This window comes from Humulus lupulus, chromosome X, assembly GCF_963169125.1.
Source record: "Humulus lupulus chromosome X, drHumLupu1.1, whole genome shotgun sequence".
NCBI classification, from domain to species: domain Eukaryota; kingdom Viridiplantae; phylum Streptophyta; class Magnoliopsida; order Rosales; family Cannabaceae; genus Humulus; species Humulus lupulus.
Window position 1 is genome coordinate 210,549,513 of NC_084802.1, and position 11,831 is coordinate 210,561,343.

Below are 11,831 nucleotides of genomic sequence, written 5' to 3' on the forward strand. Positions count from 1 at the left end.
ATGAGAAGGTAATTATAATAATGTTTTATTTTCACTACAATTTATCAAATATATACCATCATTAGTTCAACGCCTATGGAGTTTGACTACTAAAATGTCATGTACTAAATATCAAGCTATCAACTGCACTACTATAGCTCTATCAATAATAATTAATTTCAGTTTCCTTTTAGGACTGTATTATTATTATTATTATTATTTAATTCATTTTCATTTATACAAGTGCCAAGTACTACACTTTTATATAACATATATTTAAATATTTGTATAATGGAGACATTGTAATGACCAAATATCTATTAGGACCCAACATCTAGTTTTTGTTTGGTAAGGATGGACCCAACTATCTCTCTCTTTCACCTATACCAGCCAAATAAGTTTTACTAAGGAAGGAAAATAATGGACCAAAAAGAAAGAAAGAATAAAGAAAAATAAAAGTGGCAGATTTATAAGTAGAATATTGGATTGGTGCTTTGATGATTTTTATTTTTCTTGGTTGAATGAAAACATGGGCTCTTTTTCTCAGACACTGGTCATGATTTTCATAATAATCATTTTCATGCTTTTTACATTAAACAGTTGCACTGAAACACACAATGCTAATGATGTTGCTACTTTGTCAAATGCCTATGCACCTAAGAACTTAAATGTTCATCATCATGGCCTACAGCAGTTCGAAAAGGAAAAAGGGATTCTGGGGTGTACTTGACAGAGCATCATAAACAGTCCATAAAAAACAAGACTTCCAGTTTAGAAAGAAAAGAACACAGCATCATAAACAGTCCAAAAAGAGAATTCCCATTTTAGAAAGAAAAGAAAAAACAAGACTTCCATTCCATGTAGTTCTAGAAGTTGAACACAACCAAAACCAGAATTTTACCATGATGAAAAAACAAGAACACAACCAAAACCATAATTTTACCATGATGAATCCATGTAGTTCTAGAAGTTGAAAATTTGGATGAGAAAGTCAGAGCAATGATCATCTAAGAGAAAGAGGAGGAAACTATAATCTAAGATACAAATACTAATTAATAATCTCATTCTCTCTAAGTTCTCAAGATCACTCAAACAAAATACACAACTCAACAACAAAACATAAACTGATTTTCATCCCAATCCTAGTTGAATATTGCTACAGACAAATTGTTCAAAACTATCTCTTTTTCAAGTTCCTCTACCAGAATTAGATACTATATGACCAAACCAAAACAACACTCAATATTGATAACCTTATACTAACAAGTCTATGCTCCTTTCTGCCTCAATTCAATATATGACATATCATATTTGACAACCACTGTCTTTTTAAGCTGGTAAACTTTGATAACCTTATACTAACAAGAATGTATCTTCTTATCTCTTCTATATACTAATGTAAACTTTTTAAGCTGGTGACAACCACTGTCTCTAACCATCTTAGGGAGCATACCACTGTCTCTAGCGTGCATACAATATAGCTAAGACTGTGTTTAAGCAGAATACCAAAAAGGATAAGTAATTTGCAAGCTATGAGTGCTAAGAGAAGTTTGGCTCAAAAGGAGACTGAATATATACACATTCCATCTTTTTGTGTCAACATATTTCTTTTAATTTTAACAATATTGAAACTAAAAAGAAAGACAAAACAAGTTACCTTAGGACCTGTATCAAAGTCTAACTCTACAATCTCGTCGTCATTAGCCCATAAGTTGTAGAGAATAACTTTTGTGCCTTGAGACCCAAAGTCATCAAACTATCATAAGATCAAAGCTTATATAAGCAAGCTAGAAAATAGAATGATAAACACATCACTTTGCACAACAAACAGTTTCAGTATAATTGTATTTTTATGGCAATATGTCCTTTTATTATTCACACTAACACATGAATAACTCATCTAGATGCTAATGGCTATATCATCTTAAGGTAAAGGTAAAATCAATGGGACTTAGAACTACCAAAAAGAACTTCAAAACAAATTATGTTTGAGGCCCTCAAGATAGCAACAGGATTTTTTTTACTATTGATTTATTATCTCACTCACATCACAAGTGAGCAAATCCCCCATTTTACCCTAACAACCTCGTATCTGCCAAAGACCACAAAACAGAGTTAATTAGGCAGTAATGACAAAAGACCTAATATTTACTATGTCTGCTAAATAACCTGTAGAACATAATCCGGTGAGGTTTGGCTCCAGTAGATCTTCTGAAAGCAATTAAATGTCCCCTAGTTGGAGGAAAATAAAAAGAAAGGAGTTAGAATAACATATGGAGAAGATTCTGAAAAGTTGAGTAGAATGTACACATGGTTACTCACCTTATCATTCCTCCTTGGACTTGGCCCTTTTTATCATCTGTAGTTGAATTATAAAGATCAAGGATAATCTCCTCCCGGTGCTTCTGTGCGGAGACCAATGCTCTATACTTGGTCACCTCTGGCCAATCCATTGAAGCAACCACCTGATTCAAGTAAAACAATGGAGATGTTATCAATTAAACTAAACAATGGAGCAAAAAGATTATTAATTAGTAATTACTTACGGCTGCTATTGAAGGGCCAAAATCCTCTCGTGGCTGTGGATGTGTTACATCAGCACCAAAGATTATTGTAGGCAAATCAGACACAAAAGGAATTTTCCTATGGATTCACTTAACACTGTATTCTGGCCGCCAACCTATATAATATAAATAGTGTAATGCCCCGGATTCCCTAATATGGTTTGATGGCTGGATTAGTAGGCTGGGAGGGCCATAACTATTTAATTATGCCATTAAATGTATTTATGCATGTTTATGAGAATTATATTATGATATGATGTTAAATGCATGCATGTGAGTCCACATTTGTTTACAGGGGTGTTTTGGTAATTTGGCCCGTTGAGGGTATAATCGTATACTTGTTTGTATGTCAATGATATATTGTGAGACCACATTATAATGTGGATTGGTTCGAGTATTTCAGCATGAGACGATCTTTAATTGTGATTTATCGGTTTGGTCATAACAGGTTTGAGCTCGGGGCTCGGGGTGAGTCTCGGGGTGTTTTTAATGATTAGAGCATTACCGAGGATTTTAGGGTAACGGGATATGAACTATTGGTGTTTGAGGATATTGAGATTAGCAGGAATTGGGAAGCGTTAATTATGATTAACGGGATAAGTGGAAGTGCCAATTTTACCCTTGAAGTGGTTTTAGAGGCTTTAGGTGGCTCAAGGGTATTTTGGTCATTTAAGTTTGGGATATATATGACATAAGTGGCTGCTGGCTGTAGAAGCTAGTGGATTAAAACAGAACAAAAACAGAGACTTGCTTCTTCCTTCCCGTACACCATCTTCTTCATCTTTCCTTTGAGGTTTTTGAGTTCTAGGTGGGGATTCAAGCTAGGGAATTCAAAGGCTGGGTTGGTGGACTTGGTTCAGCTAGTGAGGGAGGTTCAAAGCTGGTTTTAAGGTGAGTTTTAGTCATTGAACTCAAGTTATGCTCTGTTTTCCTTTTTAGTTTTTCAGTTTTGATTTCTTGATAGAAGTGTGGATTTGAAGAGGTTTTGATGGATGATAAGTTTAGGTTTTGATGAGGGGCAGTTATGGGTGATGTTTGGAGGTTTAAATGGGTGTTTGGAAGAGGTTTTGAGTTGGTTTGTAGGGCTGGTTTGAGAGGAAAAACACAGGGGAGAATTCTGGTGCGCGTGCCTTTTTGCCTGTTCTGGGCTGGGCGCCGCGGCCCTTGGCGTCTGGCAGGGAAGTCCCTCGCTGTCTGGAGGGCGCACCGCGGCACAGCAGGGGAGGGCCGCGGCCCTTAAGGTCATTTTTGCCAGAATGATGTCTTTAGCTTGGGGATTCAAACCTTAGGCCTCGGGGTTGAACCTAGTACCTGGTTGGGTAGTGTTTGATGTCTCGGAGGCTGGGTTTTGGTTTAGGGACCCTCAGTTATCATTTTTATTGATAAATCCTATATTTTGGTTATGACCAGGTGACCGTCAAGGAATTTAAAGGTTGATCGTTCTCAGGGGTCGTTCATATAATAATTCTCACTCGAACCAGAGGTAAGAAAACAGTGTATGAATACAGTTGCACCCTGTATAGGTATATGACATGCATGGTTTGATATTGAGGCATGTTGGTTGATTTATGTGGACATGAATTGCATATTAAATGCTAGTGAACGCTGATAACTTATTTATGGCACTGACTAGTCAGGGACCGACCCTAAAGTCGATGATCACGCATTGAATGGCTCTATGGCATTAATGTGGGACCGACCCTAAGGTCGAAGAACTTATAAGTGCTTGCCTGGTCTAAGACCAGATGTTCATAGCCAAGGTATATGACCCCGGTGACCGTTAGTCACATGGCTAGGGGATGTTGTCCATAGTTACGACTCTAGAGTCGGGAGGAAGGTTATGTTGGTGACCAATCACCATGCACATGTCCTGATCAAACTTATGTAAGAACCACTTATCAGTTAAGCCCTGGTGACCCTATCGTCACATGGCTATAGGGAGTTGTACCCATCTTTGTGACTTTTGGCTATTGTCACCTATTTGCTTGGACTGTTGATCCTGAACGATTATTGTGACTATTGTTGATATTATGTCATGCTATATTGTGTTTTCTTGCTGGGCCTTGGCTCATGGGTGCTATGTGGTGCAGGTAAAGGGAAGGAGAAGCTCACCCAACCCTGAGTGGAGAGCTTGGGGGATGTTGTGTACATATTGGGCCGCTTGACCACCACGGTCAGGGAGTTCTCAGAGGGACTAGGAGTTTACCCTATTTTTGCCGCTTAGGTCGGCGGGGATTGTATATTTGCTAAAGTAGCGACCCTTTTGTATTATGAACAGCTTGTAAACATTTTGAAAGGCTCATGAGCAGTTTATTTACTTAATGAAATGTATCATTTCCTTTTTACTGGTTTTCACCTTAACCTAATAATAACACTTAGATCACGTTTTTAACCAAAGGACTCGGGTAGCGAGTCAAATTTCCGGTTCACTGTTCACCGTAACTGTTCTGGGGTAGCCAGGGGGTTACAAATAGGTACAAAGAAATAAACAACACAACAACACCAGCTCCAACAACAAATAATAAATCAAAGCAGAATTCAGGTAAATGAACCTTGCTATTAATCTTCAGGGATAGATTCTCCAAATACTGTCTGTTGAGCTTCACTGCCCATTTAGGCTCACAGCATTGTGAAACAATTCCAAGCTCAGTTTCACAAATTCATTTAAGCATCCCTGGAACAGGCATGTAACATTTTTTAGCTAAAACAAAATGTTATAATGGCATTTCAAACTTCATAGTTACAAGTCTTGGCCAAGTCGCTCACCATATGAACCACCAGAATCAAGCAAGATAACTATTAACAGCTGTAGTTGTTTGTTGTTAAGTATCTTCTTGCATTGCTCATGAACAGATCTCAAAGCCCTCTCAATTTGGTTAGCTGGCCAAGCGCTGCAGGGAATTACTGGTCTAGTTTGGAAGGCCTTCCAAGTATCCAAAATGATAAAAAATGTCAATTATAAACAGTCAATGCAATGTCACAGTAAAAGAGATGAGACAGAAAGATCTGGTAACCATACCATTCCTCTATTGAGCCAAGTACTGACCAATTCTGAACAAAAGCAATCATGAATATCTGAATTGATACGCGAGAAGTTCACACATGTCCAAAACTCAACTTGGCCTCCATTGATCATTTTCTATCATAACCCAAAATCAAAAAAAATAAGTCAATGAATCATACCTCTTCACATACATCGTAACAAAATGGAGTTATAAAGATCATTTACTTACTTTATTGGACATATTCCATTACCCAAATCGAGGATGCTCAGTAGCCTCCCTCCCAGTACCTCTGTATAAAAGCTTCATGAAGAAAAATAATAGAATTAGTTCCAATTGAAAGAGTAGAACTCACTCGTCAAACGCAAAAGCAAGCACATATTAGAAAAATACCACTTGTGGAGGAAAAACTCGAGCATCAACCATTGTCAAATTGTTTGCAACACTAATTCCAAAATCCTGGACAAGTTCCTGATCACTGTATTTGTTCTGCTTAACAATTCGCCAAATGCTTTCTTCCCGGTCGTTTGGTCTTTGACAAGTTGCCCTCAATAGATTGGTTACTTGCCTTTCATTGAGTTTCTTAGAGTATCTTTGCCCCTCAACAATTGTACAAACCTATAACAGATACAACATTTAGAAATATAATCATGAAAATAGCTGCTGTCCAATAGAACTTAGCACGCAAAAAAAAAATGTTATTGAAACTATGATGGGAACCTCCATGGGTAAGTAAATAGGCTTTGCTGCATTTCCTGCTTGCAGAGCAGGCCATGTCACATATCTGAGTTTGATTTTGTACTTGTCTTGAAAGTAAGCAGCAACTAAAATCTGTGTCATCTTATCATCAAGAGTAAACCTAAAATAAAATATAAAAATGTTAGTGAAACAATTTGAAAGTACAAGTAGAGAAGTTTAAATACCACCAAGAAAAATCTTCCCAAATTATTAAAATCAAATAGCAGCACATAGCACATACCAACATGGAATAGTTAAGGTCATGACATATACACACTCACATTAATTTGTTCAGTGGCTCTGTCGATATCCCAGTAATCTTATAAGTCCTTGTATTCTGCAAATGACTGCATGCTACTTTAACCCCTTTCAAATTTTTCTTTAGCTGCAGCAGTAAAAATAGATATAAATTTCTTTTAATAATGTTAATAATAGATAAGAAAATCACCGATATCCAACTTAGTAATATGCAAGAACCTGGAGCCGAACTTGATCATGCAATGGCCTTAGATCGTCTCTCACATTAAAATTTTTGAAAACGAAATCAGATACCCTTATAGTTTCATAAAAAGCCCTTGCTGAAACATCTACAACAATTGGATAAGGTAGTTCAGAAAAAGAAGCGTCAGTCCACTTGGTAAAAACCATCTAGATAACAAAAATTGTTGTAGGGCATCACATAACATCTTCCATATTAGATTTTAGCATCTTACTAGATTATGTGTGAACCGACATTAAATTGCACAAACAACGACCTTACGCCATTAGGTGGTGCACCATATGGTGCCTTGTAACAATATAAGCATAAAAGAGTAAACTAGCTAAAGGCAATACCAATGTTAAGAGAAAGCCCCAACTGAATTGGCCTCAAACTTTGATAGTACCATTTCCAATAGATTATGCCATCTGCAAGCTCACCAGGACGCCCCAGTGTGAGGTGAAAAAACGACCTCCCAACAACAGTATACCTACAGTTAAAGATATACACACTCAAGCCATCGACTAAAAAAAAATCAGCACTTTTAACAACATACAGAGTACATTATTATCAAGTTACATAACATATACAAACAAAAATAAACTACCAGGCACTGAATTTTCAGATGAAAAAAATAGTAAAGCAGTAAGAAAATTTTATAAAGAATAGCATTTTGTTTTAAAGCCTGAAGGCAGTATTGAATTACTTATCTGATGGATCTCCTCTGAGAGCAACATCCAGTGCTTGAATTGTCTCTTGAGGAGCATCAAGTTGCCTGCTCTGTAAAAACTGTCGCAGATGATGTAAGTCTGGCTTCGAAGCAAACTTGATGGTCACCTTAAATTCACGTTCCCTACGGCTAATGAAGGGAAAAAATATCAAATCAGAACAGAGTACATAAAAATGAAAATAGTATTACTCAAATGTCAAACTTAATGTAGTATATAATACCTCCTGGTACTAGAGCTTCTAGTTTCTCTATCATTGTCAGACAACTTTATAATAAATTCTTTGGAGGAAAATGGCAACTCCCCAGCAGTGTAGATAGACTTCCCGCCATCATAAGCAACTCTCAAATTAGCCAAATGAGAGGCACGGTAGAGAGTATCCAGCTGTTTGATAATGTCACGGTTTACCTTCTTTGATGTTACTTCAGGACTTATCGATACCTGTAAATATATTTAGTAAATATAATTAGCTTTAGGGATCTGAAAACGACAATGTAATAAATGACAAGTTGCCTTCTTTGATGTTACTTCAGGACTTATCATTTTACTCATATATCTCACTGAAGCATTCCATCAAACAGTTATTATGCATAGGTTTAGCAAAGCTTATTTTTATATAACAAGACCAATTTAAGCAGTCAAACTAAGCAAAATTTATAGATAAATTGACACAAACATCAAATAACACAAATACACTCGATACATACAAGTTTAGCCTACATACAAACATTCATTTATATTCCAAAACACACCATATTTAAACATAGAAACAAAGATCACTATTATCATGGTTGCAATAATAAAATTAACAAAGAGAACATTAATGATGAATCATTGATCAGTCATGAAAAAACAGAAAGAGAAATTGAAAGAAAAATGGTACTTAAAGTGAGGATTAGGGTTATAGTTGTAGAAATAGATGAGTGAAGATGGATAAATAAAGATGAAGAAGTACATACCCATGCCGATGAGAGCTTGAAATTGAGATAGTGATTGCCAGAAATTGAGGAGCAATGGGAGAAATGTGAGAGAGAGATGGAGATGTCGAGAAATGGGAGAGAGAGACCAAACGTAAGATTCTCAGATCTACCAACACCATTGTTGACTGTGTACAGAGCTTTCTCTTACTCTTTCTCTTTTCTCTTCTTAATTGAGACTAAGTATGAATAAAGTTGAGCTTTGGTCTCATATTTTCTCAGCAACCAAACAAATAGAGAAAGAAAGAGATAATTTACTTGAGAACATCGTACGGTCACGAGCGAAGCTAAGACAGGGGTCTTTCAAAAGGCTCATATTCTTGTATAGACTGTCAGCCTCATCTTCGACAAGGGTTTCGCTGAAGTAACCCTTGGTGGTCAATCAGTCGACGAGGGCCGTCCATTCGGGCCAGGAGTGACGACAGTCTTCGGCGCTGTCTAAGGCGGTGACAGTATCAACGACAGCGGAGGAACAGTAGCAAGGATTGGGATTTGGATTGTGAAGGAATAAAGGGTTTCGTCGAGTTGATAATGGAAGGGTGTAATAGGGATGGAGCTTTGTGTGAAAAAATATTTAGTGTGAAAAAAAATATAAGTGGCGGGCTCCCAAATAAGTTACCGCCCTTTTTTTCCCCCACACATATATATATAAATATACCATAACTCTTTTTAAATAGTATTATAATGATGTGTTATGGTAATGGGTGTTTGGTGTAGTGATAAGTCGTCTTCCCAATTACCCGGCATGAAGGAGTGTCTTCGTTGCATGAAGGACATGCCATATATCCTTGGCAACTCCAACCAGAAAAACTACTATGGGCCGAAAAATCATTGATAGTCCATATTAGTGCTACACACATTCTGAATACACTGTTCGTTGCAGCGTCTTTGGTTTGAACTTCTTCATCCCACAAGTCATTCAATTCGTCTACCACAGGCCCCAAAAAGACATCCATCTCATTCCCAGGTAATTTCAAACCGGGAATCAATAAGGTCAGTATGAATAATGACTCTTTCATGCACAACCAAGGAGGCATATTGTACTTGCAGAATATTACCAGCCACATGTTGTAAAATAGACTCATGTTACCAAATGGATTAAAACCATCAGCAGCCAAACCCAATCGAATGTTTCTGGGTTCTTTGGCAAAATATGGATATCTAAAATTAAATTGTTCCAAGCACCCCCTTCAACAGGATGGTGCATCACACCATCTTCTTTCAATCGTCCCGTACTATGCCAGGTCATATCATTTGTTGTATGCCTTGAACCATACAGCCACTTCAGCCTAGGAGTCGAAGGGAAGTACCGCAACACTTTATGGGTGACTTTTTTCCCCTTTGTGTCTTTGTCAACCCATCGGCTCTCACCACATACATGACAACTCTATTTTTTGAAATTCTCCTTCCAGAACAAACAATAATCGTACTTGCAAGCATGAATTGATTGATAACCTAACCCTAACTTTCTCATTTTTTTCTTAGACTCATAGAATGAAGCTAGAATATTATTCTCCTTTGGGAATGCAAATTTCATAAAGTTCATAAAAGGAACTATATGTCCATTTATTCATAACTTTCATGTGCATCATCTTCGCCAAGAAGTTTAAGGAAGACAACCAAGTACAACCAGGGTATAACTCAGCTTCGACCTCTTGAAACAGGTCATCAAATTGATTCTCCGCACTATTGCAACCACCATCTGAAATTCTTTCATTTACGCCTTCTTCGTTAGTCTCTTGTTCACCAATAACATCATTGATGATGTCAATCATCTCATCAGTCACTGGAGCCCCATTGTCCACTACTAGAGGCATATCAACTTCACCATGGTAGATCCACTTCACATATCGCTGCAGAAACCCATATCTGTGTATGTGAGCCTCCACCACATCCAATTTCTGACTCAGCATATTGACACACTGAACGCATGAGCACCTGACTTCTCTCGAAGCATTCACATGATTCTTGGGCATTTTGTATAAATGCTTGAAGACCATTCCAAAACTCATCAGAGTTACGTCGTCTATTAGTTATCCAACTCTTGTCAATCGTCATAACTAATTCAAGTGGAAAATAAATTATCACAATGTGATAATCATAAAAAACTGCATTTATTTGCTAATAATTCTTTTATCACCAAAACACTAATTTTTTAAAGTAAATTATGAAATCTTATTGAATCTTATGAATAAATTATTAAATTCTATGAATATATATTATAAAATTTAATAAATTATTATAAAATTAATTAAATATACAAATATTTAATTATAAATTTATAAACTTACTATTAATGATTATTATTAATTTCCACTTTTTAATTTTTAAAAATAACAATAGAGTTTTATAATTGTAAAATTATTATTTTCATTTTCACTTTATAATTTTATGAATATATATTATCAAATTTTATGACTATATTATAAAATTAATTAAATATAAAAATATTTAATTATAAATTTATTATTTTACTTTTATGATTATTATTAATTTTCACTTTTTAATTTTTAATTTTTAAAAATAACAATAGAGTTTTATACTTGTAAAATTATTATTTTAATTTTTACTTTATAATTTTATGAATATATATTATCAAATTTTATGAATGTATTATAAAGTTTCATTATATAAACAAATATTTAATTATAAATTTATTATTAATTTCTTTGATAATTATTATTTTAATTTTCACTTTTTATTTTTCAAAAATAAAAATAGAGATTTATAATTGTAAAATTATTTTTTTAATTTCCACTTTATGATTTTTTATAAATGTTTATTAATTTCTTTAAAATTAATTAAAAAATTTAATCACACTAACTTTAAAATTATTTTATAATGTTTAATATTTCTAAATCTACTAAAATTTCGACAGCATAACGGCTGTAATCTAACCTATTCCAAAATTTAAAATTTGCATAAAAACTACAAAACCAGTCACATAATATACATATACTAATTATAAACATATAATTATATTAATATAACCTACAATATAATTTAAAAATACAATTCACATTCACATTTATATAAATAAACATATTCAACTAATATATATCATAACATTAAATTAAATTAAATTAAAATAACATATTCAACACTATTATCTAAAATAACAAATTGCACAACTAACATATTAACATTTAATTTTATTAACATATTCAATATTATCTACAATACCCAATTACACAATTAACATATTAATCAATTACAAAAATAACATAATAACATTTAATTAAATTAACATATTTAACATTGTCTAAAATATACAAATCTAAAATGAAATACAAAATTCAACATTATATAAACAAACCAATCACACACTTAAAAACATAATTTCAACATTAATCAAACGCAAAAAA

General features: G+C 34.6%; 1 pseudogene; it reads right to left on the reverse strand.

The window, feature by feature from the left end:
- Positions 1–1,121: 1,121 nt before the first annotated feature.
- On the reverse strand, positions 1,122–9,422 carry LOC133806698 (protein argonaute MEL1-like; annotated as a pseudogene).
- Between the last annotated feature and the right edge of the window lie 2,409 nt (positions 9,423–11,831).